This window comes from Protopterus annectens, chromosome 1.part0 (genome assembly GCF_019279795.1).
Source record: "Protopterus annectens isolate FY-2018-M chromosome 1.part0, PAN1.0, whole genome shotgun sequence".
NCBI classification, from domain to species: Eukaryota; Metazoa; Chordata; order Ceratodontiformes; family Protopteridae; genus Protopterus; species Protopterus annectens.
Window position 1 is genome coordinate 1,845,496,224 of NC_056725.1, and position 12,479 is coordinate 1,845,508,702.

Genomic DNA, 12,479 nt, shown 5'->3' on the forward strand with positions numbered 1-12,479 from the left:
TGCATGTTCATCTCTTATCACTCCACATCACATATGTTATTTCAGAGGCATTGGATTAGTGGTGGTATTGTTCTGATATTGTCCGTGATTGTGGCTGTATTTAGTGATGCTTTCCATGATCCTTTACCTGTGGCCATCTTGCTGGAGACTTCTGCTGAGAGTACATTCATATTCAGGCATATCAGTTTGCACATCTTCACAATAAACACCCTACCCCAATTGTATGTCAGATTCCTGATAGATGTCCTCTGCATTATTCATGTAAAGATACTTACCCCACACAGACATCCACCCTATTGTTATGCCACCTTGTGTACCAATCACAGACAACACATTTTCACAGTACAGTCTGCACTGTACCATATAGATATGTGCTTCGTGTTGCTGTTACAACCATCTTCCATTGACATACCCTCCTCTGCTGTACATGAGGGAGTTTCACTTGTCCTCTTTTCTTGTCTTCATTCCTACAATTCATTTGTGTGTTCTTATTCAATACACTTCCACTGAGTGATCATTTTACATGGTAGGCCATGTCCTGATACAGAACATTAACACAGCTTCAGTACAGAATGCCAGGAATGAGGTATGAAAATAGTCTGCACTGTAGGCACACAGTCCTGTACTGTGCTTGGACCACATTCTTTATATTCATACCTCTCAAGTGTCCAGATATTCCCAGGATGTCTGGATGTTTTCCTTATCAAATTTGTGGCATGCTGCCATATCACTGGGATGATCTCTGGACTGATGTGGCTCAATATTACATACATTTCAGTGCATATCTCTCAACTGTCTTGATTTGTGCAGAATGTCCAGTTTTTATCTCATATTTGTGATCTTTTTGTCATAACATTTATGTTTTCTGGCAAATCATTTGCATATCATTAGAGAGTGAAGTCAGAAACTGATGACTAACATTTGAGTTTCGAACTTCATGCTCTTCATAAAGTTCATGTTAATGTACAACCTATAATTCTACCAACTTTCTAAGTTTGGAAGTCCAGTATTAAAAATCTGACCCTATTCAGGCACCTTTGTCCCCCATTATGTATGCCTTTGTCCACATATCTTGCTCATTTATTACTGCTTGTTTATAGCCTGTTTAAATTGTAAGTATTATTCTAAGCCTCTTAGTTTTGGTTTAAACACTTGGGCTTTAGGTCTACCCCTTACCTCTCCCTGACATCTCGCCCTCAGATTCTGACAAATATGGATAGACAATTTCCTGCAATTTCTCCTACCAGTTTGGTTGAAATTGCATCCTGGGGACAGTGTAACAACTGCCTCATGTACATGGAAAACCATCTACTACTACCACCTAGTAATACAATTTGTGAGAGATGTAATTACATTAGGAACCCAGAGTCTATGCTCTCTCCCTCACAAGCCAGTATATCTGGAACTGAGAAGGTTGTCAACACAATCACTACACCTCAAACACCACCCACACTTACACAACACACACACACCTATTCAGATGTTTTCAACAAAAACATACCAAAACAAAGGAGATCTCCGAGGCAAAAACACAGGTGAACTACACAAACCTTCACACCACATACCATGCATAGTCCACACACCTGTGTCTCACAGCCACTAAGGCTTAACCATAAACCCAAAATATTAGTCATAGGAGACTCCATTGTGAGACACGCAGATGTGCCTTTCATCAGGCTGAATAAGGAGAAGGTCACAGTTAGTTGTTTGTCTGGTGCCAAAATTCGCCATATCACACACGGACTCAAGTCTCTCAACAACAGTTACTGCTATGACTCTGTCATAGTCCATGTTGGAGTGAATGATTTGTGGCATTCCTCACTGGACTATATGAAGAGAAACATGACTGAGCTTGCTGAATATGTGTCCCAGGCAAGTATGTCCCTAACCTTAAGCAGCATTCTACCATCACCCAGAATGATGCCTCAACACAAACAGAAAATTATTGACTTTAATAATTGGCTTAATTGCTGGTGTCGTTCCAGGGGGGTCTAGTACCTGACAGCCTGGGAAGATATAATCAACAGACCATGATGTTTTCCAGCAATGGTCTGCACCTGTCTAACTTGGGCAAAGGCTCTTGCCTCCCCCATAGTGACTTTTTTAGAAAAAGTGATGAGGTTAAAACTACCAACATAAAAATGTCAACAAAATGCAAATTAAAGGTCATATTGCTAAACACTAGGAGTCTAAACATGAAACTGCACTCATTGCAAGCATTCTTAACCCTGGAAGATGTTGACATTTCCGCAGTCACAGAAAACTGGTTCAAAGGTGAGGAGATCTTCCCAGCCTTACCTGGTTACTCATCCTATCTTACATTCAGACCTCAAACTGTGAGTAGCAAAGCCAAAGGAGGTGAAGTTTCAATATATATTAAGGACATACACACCTCCCGGCTAGTCAGTCAGTATGATGCACATGACACACTCCAGGTGCAGTTAACCATTGACAAGACCCCTGTTCAAATTATAGATAGCTACAGGCCCCCAAATGTTACTCAAGATGCCTACTCTGCCTATCTGTACCTCTTCAACTCTATCAAGATTCAACCCTTTCCCTGATCCTGGGTGACTTTAACTGCCTAAACATAGATTGGAAGAACTACTCATGCCAGAACACAAATGCCCAGAGATTCCTCGATTTTGTCAATGTAAATGCTTTGGAACAGCTAGTTGATTCCCCCAGAAGAGGTGATAATATCTTGGACTTGGTATTAGCCAACATGAGTAACCAGTGCAGCATCCCTACAGTATCATCCTCCCTGGTAAGATCTGACCATAAAGCAGTAACTTTCAAAGTTAACATCTCCCCCAACTCCCCTCTAGCAAGGGTCAAACAAAAAACTTCTCCAAAACTGATTACAATCTCCTGAGGGATGGTACAAACAGCTTCAAGTGGCCATCTCCTCTGTAGGAACTGGCAACAATGTCCAAATCTACATAAAAGTAGTATATGAGCATTTATATAGATGCATGGAGTCAGGAACACCTGACAGGATGAAACCATACTCCACAAGGAAGAATAAACCTGTCTGGTGGGCATCTGCAATAAATAAACTCTATAACAAAAGGAATAAAATTGCTGTCCAAGACCAAGAAAGAGCAGGTGCCCAATTGGAAGCAATCTCTCCCTAGCCTGAACAAGCAAATAAGAGCATTACTGAAATTTTCCAAAGCAAACTTTGAGTCCAAATTGGCCTGATCTACTAGAGACAATCATAAGAACTTCATCACATATGTCCGCAGTCTCAAAGGTAGCACCCAGATTTGCTCAGAACTTGTGGTTAAGGACACCACATATACAAAAGCCAACTTGCTGGCTGACAGATTCAGTGAAAACTTCACCCCACTGTCCCTTCATCAGTAAATCAGAACATCCCCAGTACCTGACCCCTCCCCTTATCTCTAGGGAACAGGTCATCACTGCCCTCTCAAAGACAAAAAATACAGCCTCCATGGGACCGATAACATCCCAGGCTGCATCCTGCATGAACTCAGACAGGAACTTGCAGCACCACTGTGTGCCCTATTTAACCAAAGCCTTAGTATCGGCTTTGTCCCAGCTGAGTGGAGGACAGCCCCTGTCATCCCTTTGCACAAAGGTGGAGCATCCACCAAACTGGGAATTATAGACCCATCAGCCTGACTAGCCTGATCTGCAAGGCCATGGAATGGACTATTATGGGCCTAATCAACAAGGACATTGGCAACCTCCAAACACTCGATCCCACACAGATTGGCTTCATCAAGGGGAGGTCATGTCTACCTTGACCTGGCCAAAGCCTTCCACACTATTCCCCACTCAGGCATAATAGATAATGTTTCTCAACCAGGCATCAATCCATATGCTACCAGATGGGTAGCAAACTAGAATCCACCTAGTCAAAATAGAGGAAGATACCTTAAGTAGTAGACCTGTAATGAGTGGCATATCCCAGGGATCTGTCTTGGGGCCTCTGCTATTTTGGGTATACTTTTCTGAGCTGCAGGCCAAAACCAATGGGCTATGACTGACCAAGATTGCAGATGATTGCAAGCTGGGCGCTGTCATCAATTTCCCTAGTGATGTGGATGTCCTCCAAGAGGGTCTCACCCAAACAAATGACTGGTGCCAGAAACATGGCATCAAGTTGAATACCAAAAAATGCATCATCATCCCCTTTGGGGAGAGTGATGTCCCCACTAATTATCACATTAATAACAACATCCTAAGCACGCAATCAGTCATGAGGGGTTTGGGCATCCAGGATGATAACAACCTGACTTTTGACCACCATGTTGCTTCTGTTGTACAGAAAGCTTTCTACATGGCCCACCTTGTAAGTAAGGGTATCTTATCCAGGGACAAGGAGGTCATTGCATCCCTGTATTCTTCCCTTATAAGGCCCATTATTGAGTACAATGTGGAAAGCACATGCAGCAGCTGGAGAGACCTCAGAGGTTCCTCACCAGGAGAATCCAGCGTCTCAAACATCTATCCTACACTGACAGGCTAAAACCCTGTCCCTCTACTCAGTTTCATACAAACTTTTCAGAGGTGACCTCTGTCTGGCATACAAAGCAATCTCAGACCCCATCCTAATGGGGCTGCTGCATATCCGCAAGTCAAGCTCCACTCAAGTAACCCATATGCGCAACCTCAACCTGGTCTCTGAAATCGATAGGACTTGGCGGAACAGATTTGTGTCCCAGAGACTCCCCCATCTGTGGAATAGACTCCCTCTCCACATCAAGCAGAATACCTCATTATCCCATTTTAAGAGCGACCTGGATAACTGGATGTGAAACAGAATATACACCCCTGGGATTCCACCTGTGTCCCTGCAGGAATGGGGCATTGGGTGCTGACTAGCTAAACATGGGTTAAACTCTTGGTTAGGGCTATAAGGGCTTCAGGGCCAATAGCCTAGTAACTTCCTATGGTTCTATGATCCTATGATCCAAAGAGGATGACAGGTATGTTTGAGTTTTCCACTACATTTCCATGCTACATCTATGGCAAACATGTCCCTACTTCTGGTTGTGTGCCCACATTATGTTGGCCTTTGTGGAGATATGTTGCACTAACAGATTCACGGCTGTCTGTGAAGCCCTGATTGTCATTGTGGCATTACATGCAAATCTGCATACCATAAATGGAATTGTATTCGTGTTCGCTTACACAGTTTCCTGGCTGTCAGCACTGTTGCCAGACACAAAACCTAACTTAGGTGCTCTGCATGTCATTAGCATGCATTCTGCACTACCACTCTCTCTGCACCATCGCACAAACATGGAAACTCCATGTAGGCTCTGCAAGAAGCCTACACAGAGGTTATTGAATCCTGGAGTATATCTATATCTATATCCATATGTATATATTTATCTATATCTATAGTTATATCTATGCATATCTGTATCTGTATCTATACATCTATATCTATATATGTTTCTGTACCTCAGTAATAGCTGAGGCACAAACAAATGGTCATATTTCCATAACAAAATAATTTTCCTTCTGGTTGTCGGCTTGTTTTAGTTTTTTTAAATTATGCAGTAATAATCAAGTACAGTTACTCTTAATTATTGCTTATTATTTTATGCTGTGCTTTGTGTAGTAATGTGATTATGTTGAGTGTTGTTGCTGTTTTCCTATATACATTGTATAGAAACACTGTGCACTTGTTAACTCTATCTTACAGTTCTTTGATATGTGTAGCATTTTATGCAGTGCTTTATAGGCTCTTAGCTTCATAGATTCATAGGTATTTACTAGGGCCTTTAGAAGCTCAGCCATATATTACCATGAAGTTTTCAGCCCTTATATTTAAGTATGAATAATCCAAAATTGAGCAGAACATTTATATGTTACCCATATCCATGAGGGACAAGGGTGCTAAACTGGGGTGAATTTGTGAGTACCCAATTATTTGCACAGATTAGGTTTGAGTAGTACTTGCTTTATGTGGACAGGAAGATGATTCCAAAGAAGTGGCATTCTCTCTGATCATATCTATCATTGCAGCATGTTTATATATAATGTTAAAGAGATTTATGCCTCTTTAGTTGGTGCTTATGCCCTCATTAGACTTGCAAATGTGCAGTATGTCTGACAAGAGAGTGTATTTTTGCAGCAGCGTGCATGAGAAAGAGGTCACCCCCCAGAAGCATGTATGACACCAAGAAGAAGGTTAAGGCTTTGAGACAATCTGCATAGTTTTTATGATTTTGGTCCTTGATTTTCTAATTAAGAAAGTGTTTTCGGCATTTGAGGTAAGTCAAATATTTGAACAGGTACATATGTAAAGGGAGATTATACTCAATGACTAGTCTGTTGAATGTGCAATACAGTGGAATGATCAGATCCCCGGACCTGGATGTCATATCCTTAGTAATAAGCTGTGCAGTGAAAATGCACTTTCTTACAGTAGTCAATATACGATGAATGAAGGACAGTTCATTGTTTCCTGATCCCTAACTTCTGGATAAATTATCAGAGGTGTGTTGTCAATGTGATAATTACAAAGGACATCTTGCTTGCTGAAGAATACTATTGTAGACTTCTTGGCATTCAGTTTTAGTCCATGGTTTTGACACCAGCTATTGGCTTTGGGAATGACACTCTTGGAGGATTGTGGTGTCCTCTGGGGAATTTATGATGGCACCAAAATTACAGTCATCTGCAAACTTCATCAACCCTAAATCCTTAACTGTAGCTTTCACCTCTGAGAAGTAAATGCTAAAGAGGTTTGACCTAAGGACTGAACTCTGAGGTAGACCACAACTGAAAGGTCTTTTCAAGAAAGCAGAGCAGACAGCTGTAATTTCTTGGGTTCTATTTGTGATCAAATTTGCTGTCCCATGAGTTACATCGGGACGAACATTTAGCTGGGATAGTTTATGATAACTTGAGTGTGGGATGCTGTTGTGAGGTCTCAATATGTAGTATATACTGATTTTCACTCATCCTTTGCTTTAGTAACATCCTTGAATAAGTGAACAACAAAAAAAATTGTTTTGTGTCTACACTTTGGATTCGTGATTATAACAGAAGGGAACCGTTTTTATCTTATTGACTGTGTTATGCTGGCTGTTCAGGAACTCTGAGTTGTTCATTGATTGAAAATAAGTATTTTCATTTTTTCGTGGTGGGAGTACCTGGTTGTTATCATCATCCTTGAATAAGTCACCCAAGCTAAGTAAGTAAGATCTTCCTTAACAAATCTGAACTGCCTTGGATCTAGTGTTTGCAGATTAGCTATGAATGTATTTATTAATTCCATAAATAATACTTTCCATAGCCCTTCAGATGACACTTCTCAGACTTGCAGCTCCATAATTTCCTGGCAGTACTGATGCACCACCTTTCTGCAAGGAAATAATTGCTGCTGTCCATTCGTCTGGCACAAAGCTTGTTTGGAAACTGAAACTGAATAGTTTCTGTGGGGGTGCTCTGACAGACCCTGTTTCAACTCATCATTAAGTAGCATAGTATATTATCTGACCTCACAGAAGTGGAGTTCTTGGCCTTGAATATTACCTTGAGGACTTGTTCATGGGATATCTAAGGGGTAAGTTGTAGATGCAGGAATGAGATCTGTGAATATAGGAGGAGACAGGGTGGTGGAGATCAATAGCTAAATTAATTTGCCAATATGTTGGCTATGTCCTCTGGGTCTGAGTATATGATATCACTTACTATTAGCTCTGCACAGTGTTTGGCATTTGCTTCTAATGTTTCTGATTTAGTGAAAGATGATTTTGTGGTTGTCCTTTATCTGAGTGGTAATTTTTCCATCATATATGGCTTTGGTTGATTTGATGAGGGTCTTAAGTCCCCCTGTAAAGTTAAAAAAAAAACGTTTTTTTTTTTTCATCTTGGAAGTAACATTTATTTTTACATGCAGTATTTTATTTTCAATTTTAGAACCTGCTTATGTTTGGGTTTTGCCATAGGGGTTTATTTTTGAATTTGGCACTCTTATTTACTTTGGAGGGGGACAGATGCATCTAGGCAGCTATTCATATGCACATAGAATTTGGCAGTAAAGAATTTGGATAAGTTGTGGAGACATTGAGTTGGAAGGAAATGTTGAATTTAGCCAAATCATTACTCAGTGTCAGCAGATTAGCCTTGGCATAATCTCTGAATTCCAAGGTATTGGAAGATATTTCTGGTTTCAGTCTTAAGGTGAATATGACTGATTTGTGGTCCACTTTGACCATGGAGGGAGTTGCAACTGGTAGGGAGCAGAACTGTCCCATATTGGTATTAATTCCCAGATTTTATTGCTCCTGATAGAGATGCAGTTTTACTGGACAGAGAGTCTGCATTGAAGAAGTCCAGAAATCCCTGTGTAAACATGTTAGATGCTGTATACATCTCCCAGTGAATGGATGGGTAGTTTAAGTCCTCTAGGAGAATGGTGTTTAGTTTAATGCATATGGAGTCTATACTATTTAAGTAGGAGTTATGGGCTGAAGCGGGCATAGAGGAGGGTCTATATTTAGCCATGATGTGATAAGAAGTCTTGTAAATGGTAAACTGGATTTGGAAGAATTCCAGATTGTTATTTTGCTTAACTAGTCTGGAGGTGAACCATTTTTAATACAAATATGGAGACACTGCTACCTTTAGTACCTTCATCTAATGCAGTGGGCCTGAGGGTGTGTTAGATATTAATGAGGTTCTCCTAATGGGCTTGAAGCAGCTCTCCATAACAACGCATATATTGATATTCTCCAGGGTAAGGAATTTTTGTAGTGAGAGGAGCTTTTGTTAAAGTTCATTGCATTGAGCACTGATACCTAAATATTATTCTGATTCTGTTTTGTTACAGTGGAAGCTTTTGAAGACTGATATTGCCTAAAAGAGGCATTATGGGAGTCAACAAAGTTTTAGTCAATATATGAAAGCTTTAGGGGATAAGTGCAGGCTATCATTGTCAAAGCATTTAGGACTGTCTACCATCTCCCAGGCTGATATACATTGGACCTCCTTGGAATGACACCAGAAGCTAAGCCAGTTGTTGAAATCAATAATTATTTGTTTGTATTGCGGTATCATTCTTGACAATTTTGGTGATGGTAAAATGCTGCTCAAGGCTAGGTTCATATCTGCCTTGGACACATATTCTGAGAGCTACATTGTGTCTTTCTTTATATAGTCCAAAAAGATAAATCTCAAGTCATTTGCACCCACATGTACTTTTACTATGTCACATATATAGTTTTGGAGCAACGACATGAGTGTTTGCATGATGTGGTAAATCCTGGCACCTAATATTCAACCTACCATGACCATCTCCTTGCACAGCCTGATGTCTGGTGCATCAGTGGGTCTTACAATGGAGTCAATTATGACTTAAGATGTTGATCTGTGAGGAGATTTGCCTTATAGTCTTTTGAATTGAAACACTGTGACTCTTTTCTGTATGTTTCAAGGTGGGTGCTGCCGGTGTTGCATGCTTGCAAGGAAGGCTCTGTGGATACTTGTTTCTTAGGCTACATTTTTTGAGGCCTTTGTGGTTTATGCAGGTTACATATAAGACCATGAGCATATGTAGGCCTAAGTGTTTGGTCTGATCTTTGTATGATTAGTTTAATTTGGTTTTGTGAGGCGCTGACAATGTACTTATTATATGTAATGTCTTCACATGAACGTTTTGTATCCAGTTTAATTAAATAACTGCATCTCTCACACACTGTGTCACTTTTGTTTGAGTAGGACATTGTGTAGTTCTTTTACTTGTGTACTACAGACCATTAAATCTTTTTACGAGGTTGTCATTAAATGGTGGTACTTTCTCCATTTGGCAGTTGTTTGCAGCTATCTTTAATGCTTTCTGTTTGTTGAAATGGATATATGTATGAATGATGGCATTTGGAACTACACCTTTCAATGAAATGTGAATGGCAGCTGGTTGGCTACATTTGCTATCCATGTGACTTTAACTTTTTTTTTTAATGTGGCCTGCTGCTGTTCTTAGTGTGATTAATTAAGCACCTTACTTATAGTTTAGAAGAACTTTTATCCAATCAATTTACTTGATCTGATGAAGTGGCTTGGTCCACGAAAGTGCTCGCCATTTGTTTGTTGTGGAAATAAATTGTTGGTTTTACTTCAATAAGCCGTGGCCTGTTGCTTCTAGTGTTTTTTATGACATTGGACTGATTTTTGGAAGCACAGCTTACCTTTACCACTTATTTTTTGTTTCTGTTCAATTTACTTGAATGTTTGTGATCCTGAATTTACAGCATAATAGCTGAGTGTGTAACATTATAGCAATTTTGAGTACAGCAGTTAAATCATGTTGTAGGCACACATGAGTGATTCACAGTGTCACAGGGCACATAACTGTGCAAGATTATGCAGCTAACAGTAAAATCAGGCTCTGAATCATTGGAGATGGTTAAACAATATTAAAATTTATACTGAATACCCTGATGTGTAATCAGGTACTGGAAGTTACTGGAAGGTATAGTATTGTGAGGTAGATGCCAGCATAATGGCTTATGTCCGCCTCTAAACTGGTGCATAAAGCAGTAGGGAAAGCAGTTTAATGGGAAATGGGTAGGACCTATGGTATGGTGTTAATATTCAAACTGCACATGGTCACAGGACAGTACAACTGGGAGAGAAGTTTAAAATAAAGGATGTACAGCAGGATGGTAATGCGCATCCAGTTAAGTAAACAGCATATCACACAAATGCTATAACCTAAAATTAGCACAGGGTACAAAGCAAAATATCACTGTGTGCTTTAAAGTTTAAGGGTATAGGGGATAGACCAGCAAAAGCACTAGGTGTAGAGCAGAACAGTCCAGTGTACATTAGGCCTTGGAGTCATGAGGTATTTATCCGCAAACTCACCAGTGGGAGAGTAGGTAATGGTACACATATTTATGTGTTCAAGATTACTAGGGATATGTTGCAGTGTAAGAATGTGCAACACAATTCACAAACATAATGAATTGTATTGGATTTGCTATCCATTAGTATATACTACCTGCCATTTGCCTTTTATATTGGCTTTCTAATGTGGGCTTTTGTCACTAAGACCTAGAGTTCTGCTTAGTTAGTGGAAGGCACTGGGTTATGCTACTGTCAGTAGTTATTCCTTATTTGTCAGTGATGCTGTAACAGCAACATTTTGCAGGTGATAAGACAGCAATGTCATATACTTTTTTGAGGGTTGTATGTGGTTGTGTGCACACATATGTACACAAACACACACATATAGGAACACACCCCCTGTATACTGTGATGCCTCCTATTTTGACATAGATAGCGATCTCAATCATAATATTCATGCATAACAGTTTACTAGCTTTATCTGAACAATACAGAAACATTTTCTCCTTATTGTGCATTATACTGGCACACTGCAATATAGAGCATTTCTTTGAATTTCATGTCAAACTTGTTGGGGAAATACTGCTTCACTGATAATGTTAAAATTCGTAAATAGTACACTTTCAAATGGAACCTGACAGTGAAACAAAACCAGAATGGATAGCAGAATGCCAGATTCTGGCCAAATGATGACTACTGTAGCTAGCAGAAATTGAAATGCATACATGCAAACATTTCAAGCATGGGCATTAATGCCAGTCTAGCCTACCAATATACCAAAGCACCTGTTCCCATAATAAGTGTCCAGACTGTTCTTAAAATATCTAAACTAGTACTTGCTTTAATGTAATTTGGTAGTCTGTTCCATGCATCAGCTACTCTGTCAGAGAACCAATTAGTACACTTCTCATTCCTATAGAATCTTCTACATAGGTTGTCTGATGATTCTCAACTACTTTTTGATAATCCCATACATTCCAAGAGGTAGTTGTCTCTCAATGCCCTACACACCTGAATTACATCTCTTCTTAGATATCCATAAGAGACACTGTACAAGCTCAGAAATTTACTCTTTCATAATAACTTAAATTTTCATACCCATGGATGCCCTTGGTATATTTCTGCTGTACTCTTTCCAGTTTACTCATGCTTGTTTTCTTTTAAGGTTTCCATATTGTTATTCCATACTCAAGTTTGGGTCTAATGTAACTAACAAACAATGACTTCATCATTTCTGATTTCCTAGACTTTATGCATCTTTTTATAAAACCTATAGTTCTATAACTATCATTAACCAACTGGTTGATATAATAAGAAAAACTCGAAGCTGGAGCTACCCACATACCCAGGTCCTTAAATTAATCTACAGTTTCTGTTACTGTGTGCTGTATTAAAAATTCACTTTTCAATTTATATTTGCCAAATCTCATATGCTTAGTTTTTGATGTATTTATCAACGTATTATTCTCCTGTGCCCAAATGGCCAGTTTAGTCAAGTTCTTTTGCAGACATGCCCCATCTGTAACACTTGTAATAAGTTTACCTAATTTCTGTTCATCTGCATATAGTCTGTAGTACACCTCAGATGAAAAGGTTATGTCTGAAAGATAAAAATTAAACAAGTAAGGGCCTAGGACAGAGCC